Source organism: Jaculus jaculus, chromosome 4, assembly GCF_020740685.1.
Source record: "Jaculus jaculus isolate mJacJac1 chromosome 4, mJacJac1.mat.Y.cur, whole genome shotgun sequence".
Lineage (NCBI taxonomy): Eukaryota > Metazoa > Chordata > Mammalia > Rodentia > Dipodidae > Jaculus > Jaculus jaculus.
The window spans coordinates 47,424,129-47,438,568 of NC_059105.1; positions in this window are offsets into that span (position 1 = coordinate 47,424,129).

Sequence of the window (14,440 nt, forward strand, 5' to 3'; positions counted from 1 at the left end):
GGGAGGGTGTAGGGTAAATCACAGACAAAAAGTTTGAAAACTGTTTTTGAATTATTAAATATCCATGTGAGATTGTTTAAGACAAAGGAGAGATTAGAGTCCATAAAAATGCAAGTGATCCTCAGGCCCATAGGCCCCAATGCTGGATCCTTGCCTAAGTTTTCAAAGAATTGAAAATGCAGACTTAAAGAAGGGTAAAATATGAATTATGAGATTTAGTTCAGGAAGTACTTGGATGCAAGTCAAAAGAAAATCTCCCCTCACATCTCCAGGGTAGATGGCTCTAAGATAGGCAAATATATATGCACAAACACATATACAAACATACACACACACCACACACACAAAAGCAGGGAAGCACAAGCCAAAAGATCACCAACTTATAGGAGGTCAAAGAGGATTAAGAGGAAGAGGACCTGAGTTTAAAGGCAGATCATACAAATTACAAGGCAAGAAAGCACACAATTTATAACACATGTGGAAAGCAAAGAGGAAGACACATAGACAAAAAGACATTCTCTCCCTTTCCAGCAAGGCTGTGCCAGACCGGGAGAGGAGAGAAGATACCCCTCGCATTGTGAAAAAGCCAAGAACTTGTCAAAGGAACCAAGAAGCTAGGGCTATGAAGTAAGGAGAAAAGCCACAGAGATTTTTATAAATCAAACATCCAATTCAAATGAGCCTCATTATCAGACTCAGGAGTGTAAAGGACAGAGCTTATTGGTGGATGGGATCAAGAGGCTGACTCGGGAACGGCCAGCCCACAGGTGTGCTGAACCCAGGAAAATGAAAAAGCTTTGCTGAGAAATTGTTCTTGCAGCCATCTTGAATGAGAGTCAGACATAGGTTCTAGTCCTGCCAGGGCAGGCAAGGTGTCATCATGTTCTCCTTGGACCTCTGTCCCTTGCTGGCTACCTATAAAAAAGCTACCATGCTTCTATTCTCTATCAATATCATATGGCTGCAGTACATAGGAAACTGAGTAAATCCAGACAATAGTGAGATGGAGACAAACCCAAATAAAACTTTGAAGGTTAGAGTGAGGTCTGAAGAGAGTGATTTGGGAATCATGGATAAAGAGGTGATGGTATATCCAAGTGACTATCTGATATGATAGCACCCAGGAAGTAATAGAAATAAAGAAGTCCAAGGACTGACCTCAATTGAAATTATAGACACATGAGCAGCCAGTGGAGGAGCAAAAGAACAGTATGAAAGAAGTGAAGGAAGAGCTTCAAAAAAATTAGCATTCTTCTACACTATTAATGTAATAAGGAGTATTGTCTATTACCCAGCTTCTTAAACTGTCACAGCCCCAGATGAGGTCATGTTACTAAATGTGGGGTTTGGGAAAAATCAGAAGTAGTAAAGGGCTCTGAACACAAAGTGATCAAAACTTAATTCAAAATCAAATGTATAATGCATCTGAAGTGCCCCCCATCATGAGGCATCATGTAGTTTCAGCACAACAAACGCACTCTTCAGTATGCTAGCACAACGGTCACGATGCCTGACACTCCTTGACTTAGGTTGGAGTCTGCTGTCTGCTATGAATGTTGTTTCCCTATGGACTCAGCTTCTACTTTTTCAGAAGCAAATTTTTTTGTAGGGGGAAAAATCTTTAACATTTCTATATCATTATTCTTCAACATATAAGCATTAGATATTATATCTTTGTATTATATTGTGCTGGAATGTTTGATTTTAAAATTGTTACCTGGGGACTAGGAAGATGGCTCAGTCCTTAATAGCACTTGCTGCTTTTACATGAAGGAGTGGATGTGTCAGAGATGACCAGAGTAAAACTTGCCAAAACCCATGTAAAAACCTGGGGGAAGGCATGTAGTCCGTTGTAATAGAGTCTGCTGGAAGCTGATACTAAGGAATCAATGAGGCTCACTAACCACCCAAGGAAACAGAAGCTCTGGGTTAAGAGAGACACTGGGTCTCAAGGAAGTATCTGGATGAGCAATAAAGAAAGGAACCCATGGTTCTCATTTGGCCTCTGCATGCATACAGTGACATGCACACATATGGAAAGATCACACACAATACACCTCACCACACTCTCCATAGACATACATGCACATGCACACAAAGAAAAGCATACTGTTTGAGTTATTGACTTGAGTTTCATTTTTTAAAAAAATATTAAATGTATTTTGGTATGATATAAATACAGAATTTCCAACATCTTCTAACCATAGCACTAAACATACTTTTGACATTTTATATAATATGTGAATCAGTGCTCTCAGCACTGATGATTAGAAAACCAATCAATCAACTCTGGAAAACATGTCCTGAAGTATGAAATATCCAGCAAAACTGTAATGCTTTATGTAAAGTTAAAGTAAAAAAATATATCCATCCCATTAGTATACAAATGTGTTTGTCTTTAATAAAGGACAAAAATATGTGTACACTATTTTTTTTAATTAAGAACATATTTTGGGGCTGAAGGGATGGTTAAGCTATTAAGGCACTTGCCTGCAAAGCCAAAGGACCCAGGTTCCATTCCCTAGGACCCACGTTAGCCAGATGCACAAAGTGACACATGTGCCTGCAATTCGTTTGCAGTGGCTGGAGGCCCTGGAATGCCCATTGTCTCTCTTTCTCTCTCTCTCTTTCTCTCTGTCGAATAAATAAATAAAAATTAATTTTTTTTAAAAAAGAACATTTTTTTTATGGATATATCATGTATTGGTACCGTCTTTTCCTTCCTCCATACCCCCATTGTGCAGGGGAAAGGGCTTCTTCGTGGGGTTTCTGGTATTCCCCATGGGGTTGGGGTTTATGTGTTGTGGGATCAACAGTCAATTATTAAGGGGAGGCAATGCTTCTGGGCATGACATCCCAACCTGTGACTCTTACAATCTTTCTACCACCTCTTCTGCAAAATTCTCTGAGCCTTGGTGGGTGTGTCTTAAGTCTTCTTCAGTGATGAGCTCACAAAAGCCTCTGGATTTATGCTTTGACATGTATTGAGTATCCTCGGCATCTGTCCCCTTCATCTGGTACTGCTTGTCAAGTGCCACTCTTGCTCATCTTCCCACTTCCTCTGTGGTTTCATCGGGACCTTGCTGAGATGCAAGGGTTGGTTTATTCCCCAGGGTCTTGCTACCTTCTAGAAAAGAACAAAACATATTCACCAATGGAGAGTAAAGTTGACATATGTTAAACTGGATAAACATTACTAATTTAGGGAGAGTTGGATGGATATAGCCCTTCTTTTAGCCAAAGACTAGTGGGAGCTTGACATTGGAGAGCATAATCTTTGTCTTCATAGGACTCAGACCTAGTTGCCAGCCAGATATAGATTCCTTCCCACTGAGAAGATCTCTTAACCAATCAGAAAGCCACTGGTTATCTACCAAGGCTGTGCGCCACCATTGCACTGGTGTGTACTTCTTGTCAGGCTGGTTGTTTCTGAGTAGCTGAGACCCTTGCTTTTCACACCATTGTTGACCACTTTCCCCCAGCAGCTCATGTAACACTTTCTAGCATGAGATAGGCTAACTGTCTGGGGACTGGCTCTCTGCCAGATATCAGCCAGGTATCTCTGTGTTCTATGTCAGCAGCATATTGTGTCTTCGGCAATAGGGTCCTACCTTTTACATCTGCTAGATAATCAGGTGCCTTGACAGAGGCCTGTCTTGTTTTGAAGACCATGTAGGTCTCTCTCATCAAAAGCTCAATTTAGGTAGAACCCACTTCTGGTACTGCAAGTTATAGGTCAGACAGAAAGTTTGTAAGGTTAAGCTTTATCCATCCTCTCCAGGGCCTTTTGTGCCTTCCTCCATACTTCTGTTGCGAGTTATATCTTTTAGACTAGCTTCAAGAAGAAAGGTTTCTATGGTACCAGTTAATATTGGGTTTAGTTTTGTGTTTATTGCCTCTGACTTTCCATTACCCTCCCCCACCCTTCCATCCCTATTGTCTGGTCCTCAACTTGCCTATCCTCCATGCCTACAACTCAGGCTGATCCAGATTGGGAACCACAGATGAACATGCATTATTTCTCTTTCTGTGACTGTGTGTCTTTGCTCAGATCTGTTTTAAGTCAATCCATTTTCTTACAAATTTCATTGTATCATATTTTTTCTTATTGCTGAGTAGAATTCCGTTGTGTATATGTACAACTTTGTAATCCATTCATCCAATGATGGGCACCTTGGTTTATTCCAGTTCTTAGCTATTATGAATTGAGCAGCTATAAACATGGTTGAGCAAATATCCCTATATTGCAGCATGGAGCATTTAGGGTAAATGCCCAATAGGGGAATACCTGGGTCCGTTGGTAGATCTATATTCATCTTTTTCAGGAAAGTAGATATTGATTTCCATAGTTATTGTACAAGTTTATATTCCCATCAATAGTGAATGAGGGTTCCTCTTTCCCCATATCCTGGACAATATCAGTTGTCATTTGCTTTTTAATGATCGCTATCACTACTGGCGTAAGGTGGAATCTCATTATTGTTTTCATTTGCATTTCCCTGATGGTTAGGAATGTTGTATATTTGCTTAAGTGTGAGTTACTCATTTGTATTTCTTCCTCTGAGAACTCCCTATTCAGTGCTCTGCCCCATTTTGGAATGGGTTGTTTGATGTTTTATTGTTTCATTTGTTGGGTTATTTGTAGATTCTAAATATTAGGCTTCTGTCAATGATATAGCTGGCAAAGATTTTCTCCCATTCAGTGGGTCATGTATTGACTCTGCTTATGGTATGTTTGTCTGTACCAACACTTTTTAGCTTCATGAGATCCCATTGGTTGAGAGATTGTTTAATTTACTGGGCTAGAAGTTATTGTACAGGAAGTCCTTCGCCACTCCTATGTAATTACAGTAGATGAAGAATTTCAGATCTTATATTGAGGTTGTTAATCCATTTGGAGTTGGCTTTTTGTGTATGGTGAGATGAGTGGTTCTAGCTTCATTTTTCTACATGTGGTTATTTAATTAGTCCAGCACCATTTGTGGAAGATAATATGTTTTCTCCAGTATATAGTATTGGTACCTTTGTCAAAGATCAAGTAGCTGTAGTTACTTGACCTAAGGTCTGGGACTTCTGCTCTGCTCCATTGATCTATATTTCTGTTTTCATGGCAGTATCATGCTGCTCTTGTTACTATGCCTTTGTAGTATAGCTTTAGATTAGATATGTTGATACCTCCATAGGTGTTTCTTTTGCTGAGGATATGTTTAGATATTTAAGGCCTGCCACCATTCCATATGAATTTTGAGATCATTTTTTCTATCTTTGTGAAGAATGTTGGTAGAATTTTTATTGGTATTGCATTAAATCTATATATTACTTTTGGTAGAACTACCATTTTTATAATATCAATTCTCCTTACTAGGAGAAAGGGAAGTCTTTCCATCTTCTCAAGTCCTCCTCAATTTCTTTCTTGAGTGCTTTTATGTTTTCATTATATAGGCTTTTCACATATTGGGTTAGTGTTATTCCAAGATATTTTCTTTTGGAAGAGGTTTTTGATTAACTTTTCAATCTTCATGAATATGATCTTTAATTAGGAAATTAATCTGCTCTTAATTTAGTTTTCATAGGTGGTATGTGTATAGGAATTCACCCATTTCTTCCAAATTATACAATTTTGTGGAGTAGAGGTTTTAGAAGTATGTCCTGATGATTCTTCCAATTTCACTAATGTCTATTGTGACCTTTCCTTTTCAATTTGGATTTTGTTAATTTGAGACTTCTCTCTTTTTTTCCCTTTGATCAAATTGGCTAATCAATCTTGTTTATTTTTCAAAGAACCAGTTCTTCATTTCATTGATTTTCTTAATTGTTTTCTTAGTTTTCAATTTATTAATTTATACTCTGGTCTTTATTATTTCTTTCTGTCTGGAGCTCTTAGGGTTGAATTTTTCTTGTTTTTCAAATACCTTTAAGTGAATTATTAAGTTATTAATTGGAGAGATCTACATCTTTGTTATGAAAGCATCATTTAGTACTATTTATTTTCCACTTAGGATTGCCTTTATTGTGTCCCATAAGTTTTGGTAAGTTGTATTTTCATTATGATTTGTTTCTAAAAATTTTACAATTTATTTTTTGATTTCTTCCACAACCTATCCATTGTTTAAAAGTGTATTGTTCTATCTCCAGGAACTAGAAGAATTTCTGATATGTTTCTTTATAATTTCTAGCTTTAAGGCATTGTGATTTGATATGATATAGGAAGTTATGCCAATTTTCCTAAATTTATGGATGTATGCTTTATGTCCTAATGTATGATCTATCCAGATAAGTTTCTGTTGTCTGCTGAGAAGAAAGTGTATTCTGTAGAATTTTGGTGGAAAGTTCCATAGATATCTGTTAGGACAATTTGATCTATGGTATTATTGAGCTCTATTATTCCCCTATTGATTTTCTGCTTGGATGATCTGTTTATTAATTGTAGTAGAGTATTGAAATCTCCAAATATGATAGTGTTGGTGTATTTCTCATTGATTGTCAGGTAGGTTTTGTATAATAAACTCTGGTGCACTTGTGGTTAGTGTATATAGATTTATGCTTAAGATGCTCTCATGTTGATTCATTCCCTTGATGAGGAAAAAAGTGGCATTCTTTGTGCTTTTTTATTATATTTGGTTTGAAATCTGTTTATCAGATATTAACAACAACACTGGCTTGTTTCTATTTCCATTGAAATATAATTTTCCATCCTTTAACCCTGAGGAGGTGTCTGTCTTTAGTGATGACATGGGTTTCTTGACAACAGATAGAAGGGTATAGCAGTAAGGTTCACCTTCCTGGCATAAATCACCAAACCAATAGCAGATTGTGGTGGGGGGCAGTTATTTTTGCTTACGGACTTGAGGGGAAGCTCCACAGAGGCAGGAAAAACAATGGTATGAACAGAGGGTGGACATCACCTCCTGGCCAACAACAGATGGACCATAGCAACAGGAAAGTATGTTAAACACTGGCAAGTGGAAACTGGCTACAATACCTATAAGCCCACCAACAATACACTGTCTCCAGGAGGTGTTAGTTCCAAAATCTCCATCAGCTAGGAACTTAGCACTCAGAAACCTAACTATATGGGGGACACCTGAATCAAACCACAACAAATGGTTGATCTTTCTGATCCACCCCATTAACTTCTATCTTTTGATTAGTGACTTAAGACAATTAATATTTAAAGTTATAACTGTGAGGTTCCACTTAATCCCTGCCATAATGGGGTGTTTTATGGGGTTTTGTGTTTTCTTGGGCTTTGTACTTTTTTAAGCCTCCTCTACTTTTACTGTTGTGATCTTCCTCTTGTTGGCTCTTGAGGTTGGTTGGTTGACTCCTCTGTATGGAGTATTTTCTGTAGGCTTGCTTTGTGTTCATATAATCATAAAGCTGACTTTTTTTCATAGAAATTTTCCCTTTTACCATCTATTGTGAGGTATACTTTCTCTGGGTAAAAATAGTTTGGGTTGGAAGCCATAGGGTTTGAGACTTCGGAGTGTTCCATTCCAGGCCTTCTGGCTTTCAGGGTTTCCATTGAGAAATTTGAGATAATTCTGATAGGATTGCCTTTGTACATAGTGAATTGTTTCCCCTCTTTTTAATTTTAGTGCTCTTGCTCTCCCTCCCTCTCCCTCTCTCTTTGTTTTAATTGTTAATAGTTTTAACTATGATGTGCCTTGGAGAGTTTCTCCCTTGGTACTGTCTTAAAAATTGTTTTAAAATAAATTTTTTGTAATTCAAGTAGCAGTAAATACCTGATTTTTGTACCTGCTGTATGTATATTTATACCCAAGATTACATAAAATGTCTCAGGTAGTCGTAAGTTAATAAAAAGAAAAAAACTTAAGAATAAGCCTTGATCTATTTGTTTTAGAAATGTGCTCCCATTGGTGAGTGTGAGAAAAGTAGTTGTAATGAATTGTGTGAACAAACACGAGAAAAAAAAAAATTTCAAGGGGAAACTAATAGAAAGCACCTGGAAACATTTTTTTTTTATGTTATTGCCTTATTATCTTGTTTTACTCTGTATTCAAGGTTGAGTCCATAATGTTACATGTTAACACATGTTAGGGATACAGTCCACCAATGAAGTACATTTTTAGTTCTTAACTTTTTGAGAAAGGGTCTCACTATGATTCCCAGACCAGATTCAAACTAGGAATCCTTACAGCCCATCTTGTAATTTTAGGCTTATGTCACTTATCTGGTGCCAGAGGTAATATTTGATGAGTTGTGCAACAGGAGGTACTGCTAACTTAACAAAAGGAGAGGGGTCTTTTTTGAAAATATATGGAATTATTACTATTAAAAAGATAATAACATGTATTATGATACTAAAAAATTGAACAAATGCTAAATATTTATAACAGAGACAAAGGAATGTGGTTTTATATAGCGAGTGAAATTTTTTAAAGCACTAGTAATTTCTCCTAAATACAAAAATGAAAACATGAATAGAGAGTGAGATGATGTTATGATGGTATTAGGTAGAATTTACTTACTAAAGATTGAAATATTTGTAAATTTCCTTCTCTTGTGCTGTAGCACTTAAGTTAAAAATATCATGCCTGCAAAATAGCTTTCTTATTTTTCCAGGTTGGATATATTTTTTTTAAAAAACCCATGATATCTTGAATTTTATGTTTTAAAATAAATTATTTCTTTGCCCACTTTATAAGCTATCCATATGTTTCAGAATTTACTGCTTTGCTAAACAATTTTCCTTCTAAAACAGATGCAAAATTGTGAAAAATAATACCATATTTGAGTTTACTATAAAAGAATCATGAGTCAAAGGTAATGGGTTTTCTTTCCCAGTCCAAGAATACTCATACATCCTGTCCCTTAGTTTTCAGCTTTGAAGAGAGATTTAATCAACTCTTCCAACTGACTTCAATTGAAATGGAAGTAAATAAAACATTAAGGAATCATGGCTGCATATTAAACATGTGTGGAACTGGTTGTATAATCTCCAAAGACTCTCCTAAAATTATCACAGTTGCATATGAGAAAACACTTCAGTAGTTCATAGAAAAGTACAATGGATTGGACTATTGGTTATATGTGTCTATTCATAGGAGACTAACATTTACAATTACAGAAACTTATTATAATGAGGAAAAATAAGATTTTGACTAAATACTTTCTCACTTGAAACTTTTAGGAAATCCTTCTATTCAAAGCTTGCCTGTCGTTTTATTGTAAAGGATTGGGGGATTTGCTATTCTTATTCTGCATCTCATGTTATGGGATCTCATTGATGAAGCAGAGGTCTGTCTCCCCAATTTCAAGCCACACATGAGCTGGATTGCAAAAGGATCACATTAAGCTTACAGAAGTGAATTTGCTGAAAACAGAATTGATAAAGATCTGCTAGAATAGTATTTTAAATGGTGTTCATTAGATAATAGAGTTTGGGTGAGGAAGTTCTGTTTCCTAGCTCTCCTGGAGTTTCTCTGAACTGCCCCCCCCCCCTTTTTTAAGCCAGCAAATGTCATTTCCCACTTAAATTTCTCAGAGACACATTTTGTTGTTGGATGCTAAGAAACCTGGCAGATAAAGAATCATACTGCTGTCTGGAGAGATGGCTTAGTGATTAAAGGTACTTGCTTACAAAGTCTAAAGGCCTAGGTTTAATTCTCCAGTACCCACATAAAACCAGATGCACAAAGAAGTACATTCTCTGGAGTTTGTTTGTAGTGACAGGATATCCACGTACAGCCATTCATTCTTATTTATTTATTTGAGAGACATAGTGAAAGAGAAAGAAGAAGGTAAAGAGAGAGAGAGAAGGAAGGATGGAGGGAGGGAGAGAATGGGAGTGCCAGGGCTTTTGACTTCTGCAAAAGAACTCCAGATGAATGTTCAAAATTGTGCTTCTGGTTTATGGGGTCATGGGAAATGGATCCTGGGTTCTTTGGCTTTGCAAGCAAGCACTTTAATGGATAAGAAATCTCTCTAGCCCAGCAGGTTTTTACTCCCAACCTCTCTCTCACATGGCTTGTTTCTCAAATAAACACACATTTTTTTTTAAAGTATCATATTGTTCTTTGTAATCCAGAGGATGTTTCATCCAGAAACATGGTCTAGACCTACAGCTGGTTCCTCTACTATAACTTTGCTGGAACTTTTTTCTGCTAGGGTAGGGGAAAGGGTTCTAGGAGGTTATTGGTAAGAAATGTGGATCTAATGGTAGAAATACTTTGCATTTCTTTCTAACTTTTGCTCTCTCTTAGAGCTCAAATGTTTTACAAACCTAACATTTTGTTCTGTGGCTAGTATTCCCAAAGATATTTTAGTGGAAAATGTGTATTTCTAGAAAAATTGCCAATGATTCAATTAATTAATTAACTTTTATTAATTTTAAAAAAGAAAAATTGCCAATGAATGACATGTGATTAAAAATTGCAGATACCTTGCCTATGACCCTTAGCTAAAAGAGAAATTCTTGTACCAGTTTGAATTCTGTGGTATTTATTTAGAATCACCATGAAACACATCTCTGGTCAGGCCTATTAGGGGTTTTCTAGATGAAGTGGGAAGACCCACCCTACCTGTGTGCTTACTTCCTGTACTGTAAATAAGAGAAAGCTAGCTAAGTACTGAGCAATCCTCCCTGTCTACTTCCTTCCTGAAGAGATGGCTGTGCAACTATAGCCATCTTTCTTATACCATGCTGTTGTAATCAGTTTTATATCACTGACAGGAAACATCCAGCCAAAAGCAGCTTGTGGTAGGAAAAGGTTTATTTTGGCTTATTTGGCTTATAGACTCAAGGGGAAGCTCCATGATGATAGGACAAAATGATGGCATGAGCAGAGTGTGGACATAATCTCTTGGCCAACATCAGGTGGACAGCAGCAGCAGGAGAGTATTCCAAACACTGTCAAAGGAAGATGGCTATGACACCCATAGGCCCACCCCAAATAATACACGGCCACCAAGAGGCTCCGATTCCCAAATTGCCACCAGCTGAAGACATAGCATTAAGAACATATATGTTTATGGGGGACACCTGAATCAACCACCACATATGCTTTTCCTACCACAAATTACCCTGCAAATGTAAAGTAATATAAATCCTTTCCTTGAATAAGCTGTTCTGGAGAAAGTAATTGATAACAATGATACTAGTAATCATGATGAAGAAGCTTTAATGCTACATGTATTCAGCACAAGAAGAAAACTTCTTGGGCCACTCCTCTATTCTTTTCAGTTACATAAACATTAAGATGAGAATCCAAACATGTCTATTTTTAATATTATTTTGAAAGGTGATAATCTACACTCTTTACTATTAGAAGTGATTATTTCAATCTTCATTTTCTTTGAATAGTGAAACACCACAATAAAAAAGAAAACAACCAATTTTATGCCTCTATTTATAAACAGCATGCAACTGATTTTAACTAAAAGTAATTATTTAAAAATTATATGAAGCTCAGGATGTAGAGTAGCAGTAAGAAGCAAATGAGGCATTAGGAAGAAATAAGACAACTTGTATTTTAATCATGTTTGTTGGTTGAAATGAGATCCCCATTTTTGATGTCTGAGCTACTTTCTTTTTTTTTGGCAAATAAACAAAACATTTATTAGGCAGAAGAGGAAGAAGAGGATATTTTCTTTTAATTAATTAATTAATTAATTTAAGAGAGAGGGGGGTGTGGATAGGGAGAGCAAGAGATTGGGCACACCAGGGCCTTCAGCCACTGCAAACGAGCTCCAGACATATATACCACCTTGTGCATCTGGCTAACATGGGGCCTGGAGAAGCAAACCTGGGTCCTTTGGCTTTGCAGACAAGTGTCTTAACCCCTAAGCCATCTCTCCAGTCTGATGTCTGAGCTCTTTAATGGTAAGAACTTGAGCAATAGGAAGTTATCCAGGAAAAAAAAACGTGATAAGTTTTCTTCAAAATGCAAAGTAGTTCAAATGAATCACTTTGCAGCTTTCCATTGTCAATCAATGACTCACACTATACCCAACAATACCTTTGTGTTTTCTCCATATTTAAGAAGACACTACATGACTCATCAAATGACAAAGGCAGACTTTCTACAAGATAGCAGGTGCAGGAGAAACAAATATCTGGGCAGAAAGTAGTGAGAGCTAATTTAAGAGTTAAGATGCTCTAGTCCATCTCCACCTACACATCTGTTCCTCTGTAAAACAGTCCTTTGTACTTTTCATTGTGTATAAGAGAAATAATATCCTTAGACTGCTGGAGAATCATTCTCAAACACGTTACAGAGGAAGGGTGATTTTCCTATCTCAAGCAAAAGGAAAATACACTGATGCCTCTGTTTTTGATGTATAAGTGATTTATGTTATTGCTCTTCAATATAGAGATAATAAAAGATGGTAGAGAAGCACAGTGGATTACACACCTGGCCACAAAAGTATATTATTCTATAATGAAATTGAGTTTGGAATCTTATCTAAGTCTTACACATATAAACTTCTAATTATATGCAGTTCTCTTTATGCTATGTTGGTCTTGTTTGTTTATCTTATTTGCTTTATCTAATCTACTATTTACTTCTATATAATTAGATAATATTATAAACTGGTATATGCTTCTGAGAATTTTTAAAATATGATTATCTTTCAGGAATCATAATAATATATTTTTGCTTTCTATAAACTTTTTATAAAATTTTATTTTTTATGTAATAAAAATAGTTGGACTTTTTTCTGTTTAATAATGTATGTGAGTAGAGCTAAAAATTCAGCACAAATTATTGGTAAGAAAGATGTTCTAATTCCTTCTAAACTTTCAGGTTTACCATTCCAGTTACTCATGACTGTCCAATGAATATCTGTATTTCATATCACACCATGTCTGTCTGTTCTTTATTAATAATTTTCACAGCAGAGTAGGCCAAAAGCAATAATATATCAAAATTTTTAGTATATTAAGTCTTCAGAATAGATTACTTGTGGGATAAAAGTTAATTGCAATGATTTTTCTCAGTTAAAGCCTTTGCTAGGTATTTTTAATCTCTGTCTTCTCTCTCTTTCTCTCTCTCTCTCTTTCTCTCTTTCTCTCTCTCTCTCTCTCTCTCTGTGTGTGTGTGTGTGTGTGTGTGTGTGTGTGTGTGTGTGTGTGTGTTGTCTGTGTGTCTGTCTTTCCATACAACAATAAATTTTTGGTATTTTGTTGGCATTCTTGGAAGACTTTAAGTCCAGCTTCATGTGCATAGTCAACGGGTCAGAATATCTCTTAAAAGCCAACATCTCTACTTCTTGTATAGTCACTTCTACTTTTTACATTTCAAAAGCATAAAAGATTAATAGTTTTCATCAATCATGTTCCTAAGACTGTATTCTTACTGCCTAATATCAAAATGAATTCTCCATCTCTAAGTGTTTAATCCAAGTTGGCATGAGAAAGAGAAAATGTTTAGAAGTATGAGTTCACATAACAAATGCTATTGATTGGCATAATTTATATACATGAAGCATGGTATAATTGGAAGGATGAAACACAAAATATGAAATGTGTTATTTACTGGATTGTGAAGGAATGGGATGTATTTTAGAGTTTGGGTGTTATCTATCAAATGACAAGTGTTCCATCAATTTTTTATTTTATTTTATTTTATTTTATTTTTTTTACTTCTGTTTCTCCATCAATTTTTTAAAAAGAAAAATGACATGCTCTTTTTTCCTTTTTTTGACAGCAGAGTAAAGATTAACATTGCTAGTAGAAATTTTTATCCATAATATAAACTCAGTAATTAGGTTTATATAATAGTCTAGTAAGAGATGAGTGGTTTCTGTCATTCACTTATTGGTATGTAATATATGTTCACTTTCATGGGATACATTATAGTATCATGTTTTAAATCAAAAGTATCTTAAGCCAGAAGTGCGGCAATATAAGAATTACCAAAAAAAAAAAAAAATAGGACTGGGGAAATAGCTCATTTGTTCAAGTCACTTGCATACAAAGTTAGCTATCCTGTGCTCAATTCCCCATCAACCATAAATCCCCATAAATCCAAATAAAAAGTGGCACATACATCTGTGATCACAATTGCCTATGGCACCATGTGTATGAAAATAATTAAATATTGTTTCTTAATCAAAGAAAAAATGCCAATTTACAATAGTATACTTTATGCAAACCAACAATTGCCCCCATATCTATCTTATGTCTCTCTATTAATTTTGACCTCTTCCTGAGATTCCTGCAGATTCAGTTAAATGCATACACATATGAACTTAGGTCAGGTCATTAAGTGAAATGAGTCAGTTGTGTAAAGAACTGCATGATCTCATTCACCATGAAAATTAAAAAAAAAAAAGACTTTCATAGCATACGGGCTAGCAGAGGCTAAGACATTTGTGAATGTGGGAGAGGAAGCTTGTGGAAAGAGAACAGTAGTGGAAGGAAGATGCAGATGGATAGAAAGAGTAACTGCTGATGTTCCAAAGCATAGTAAGA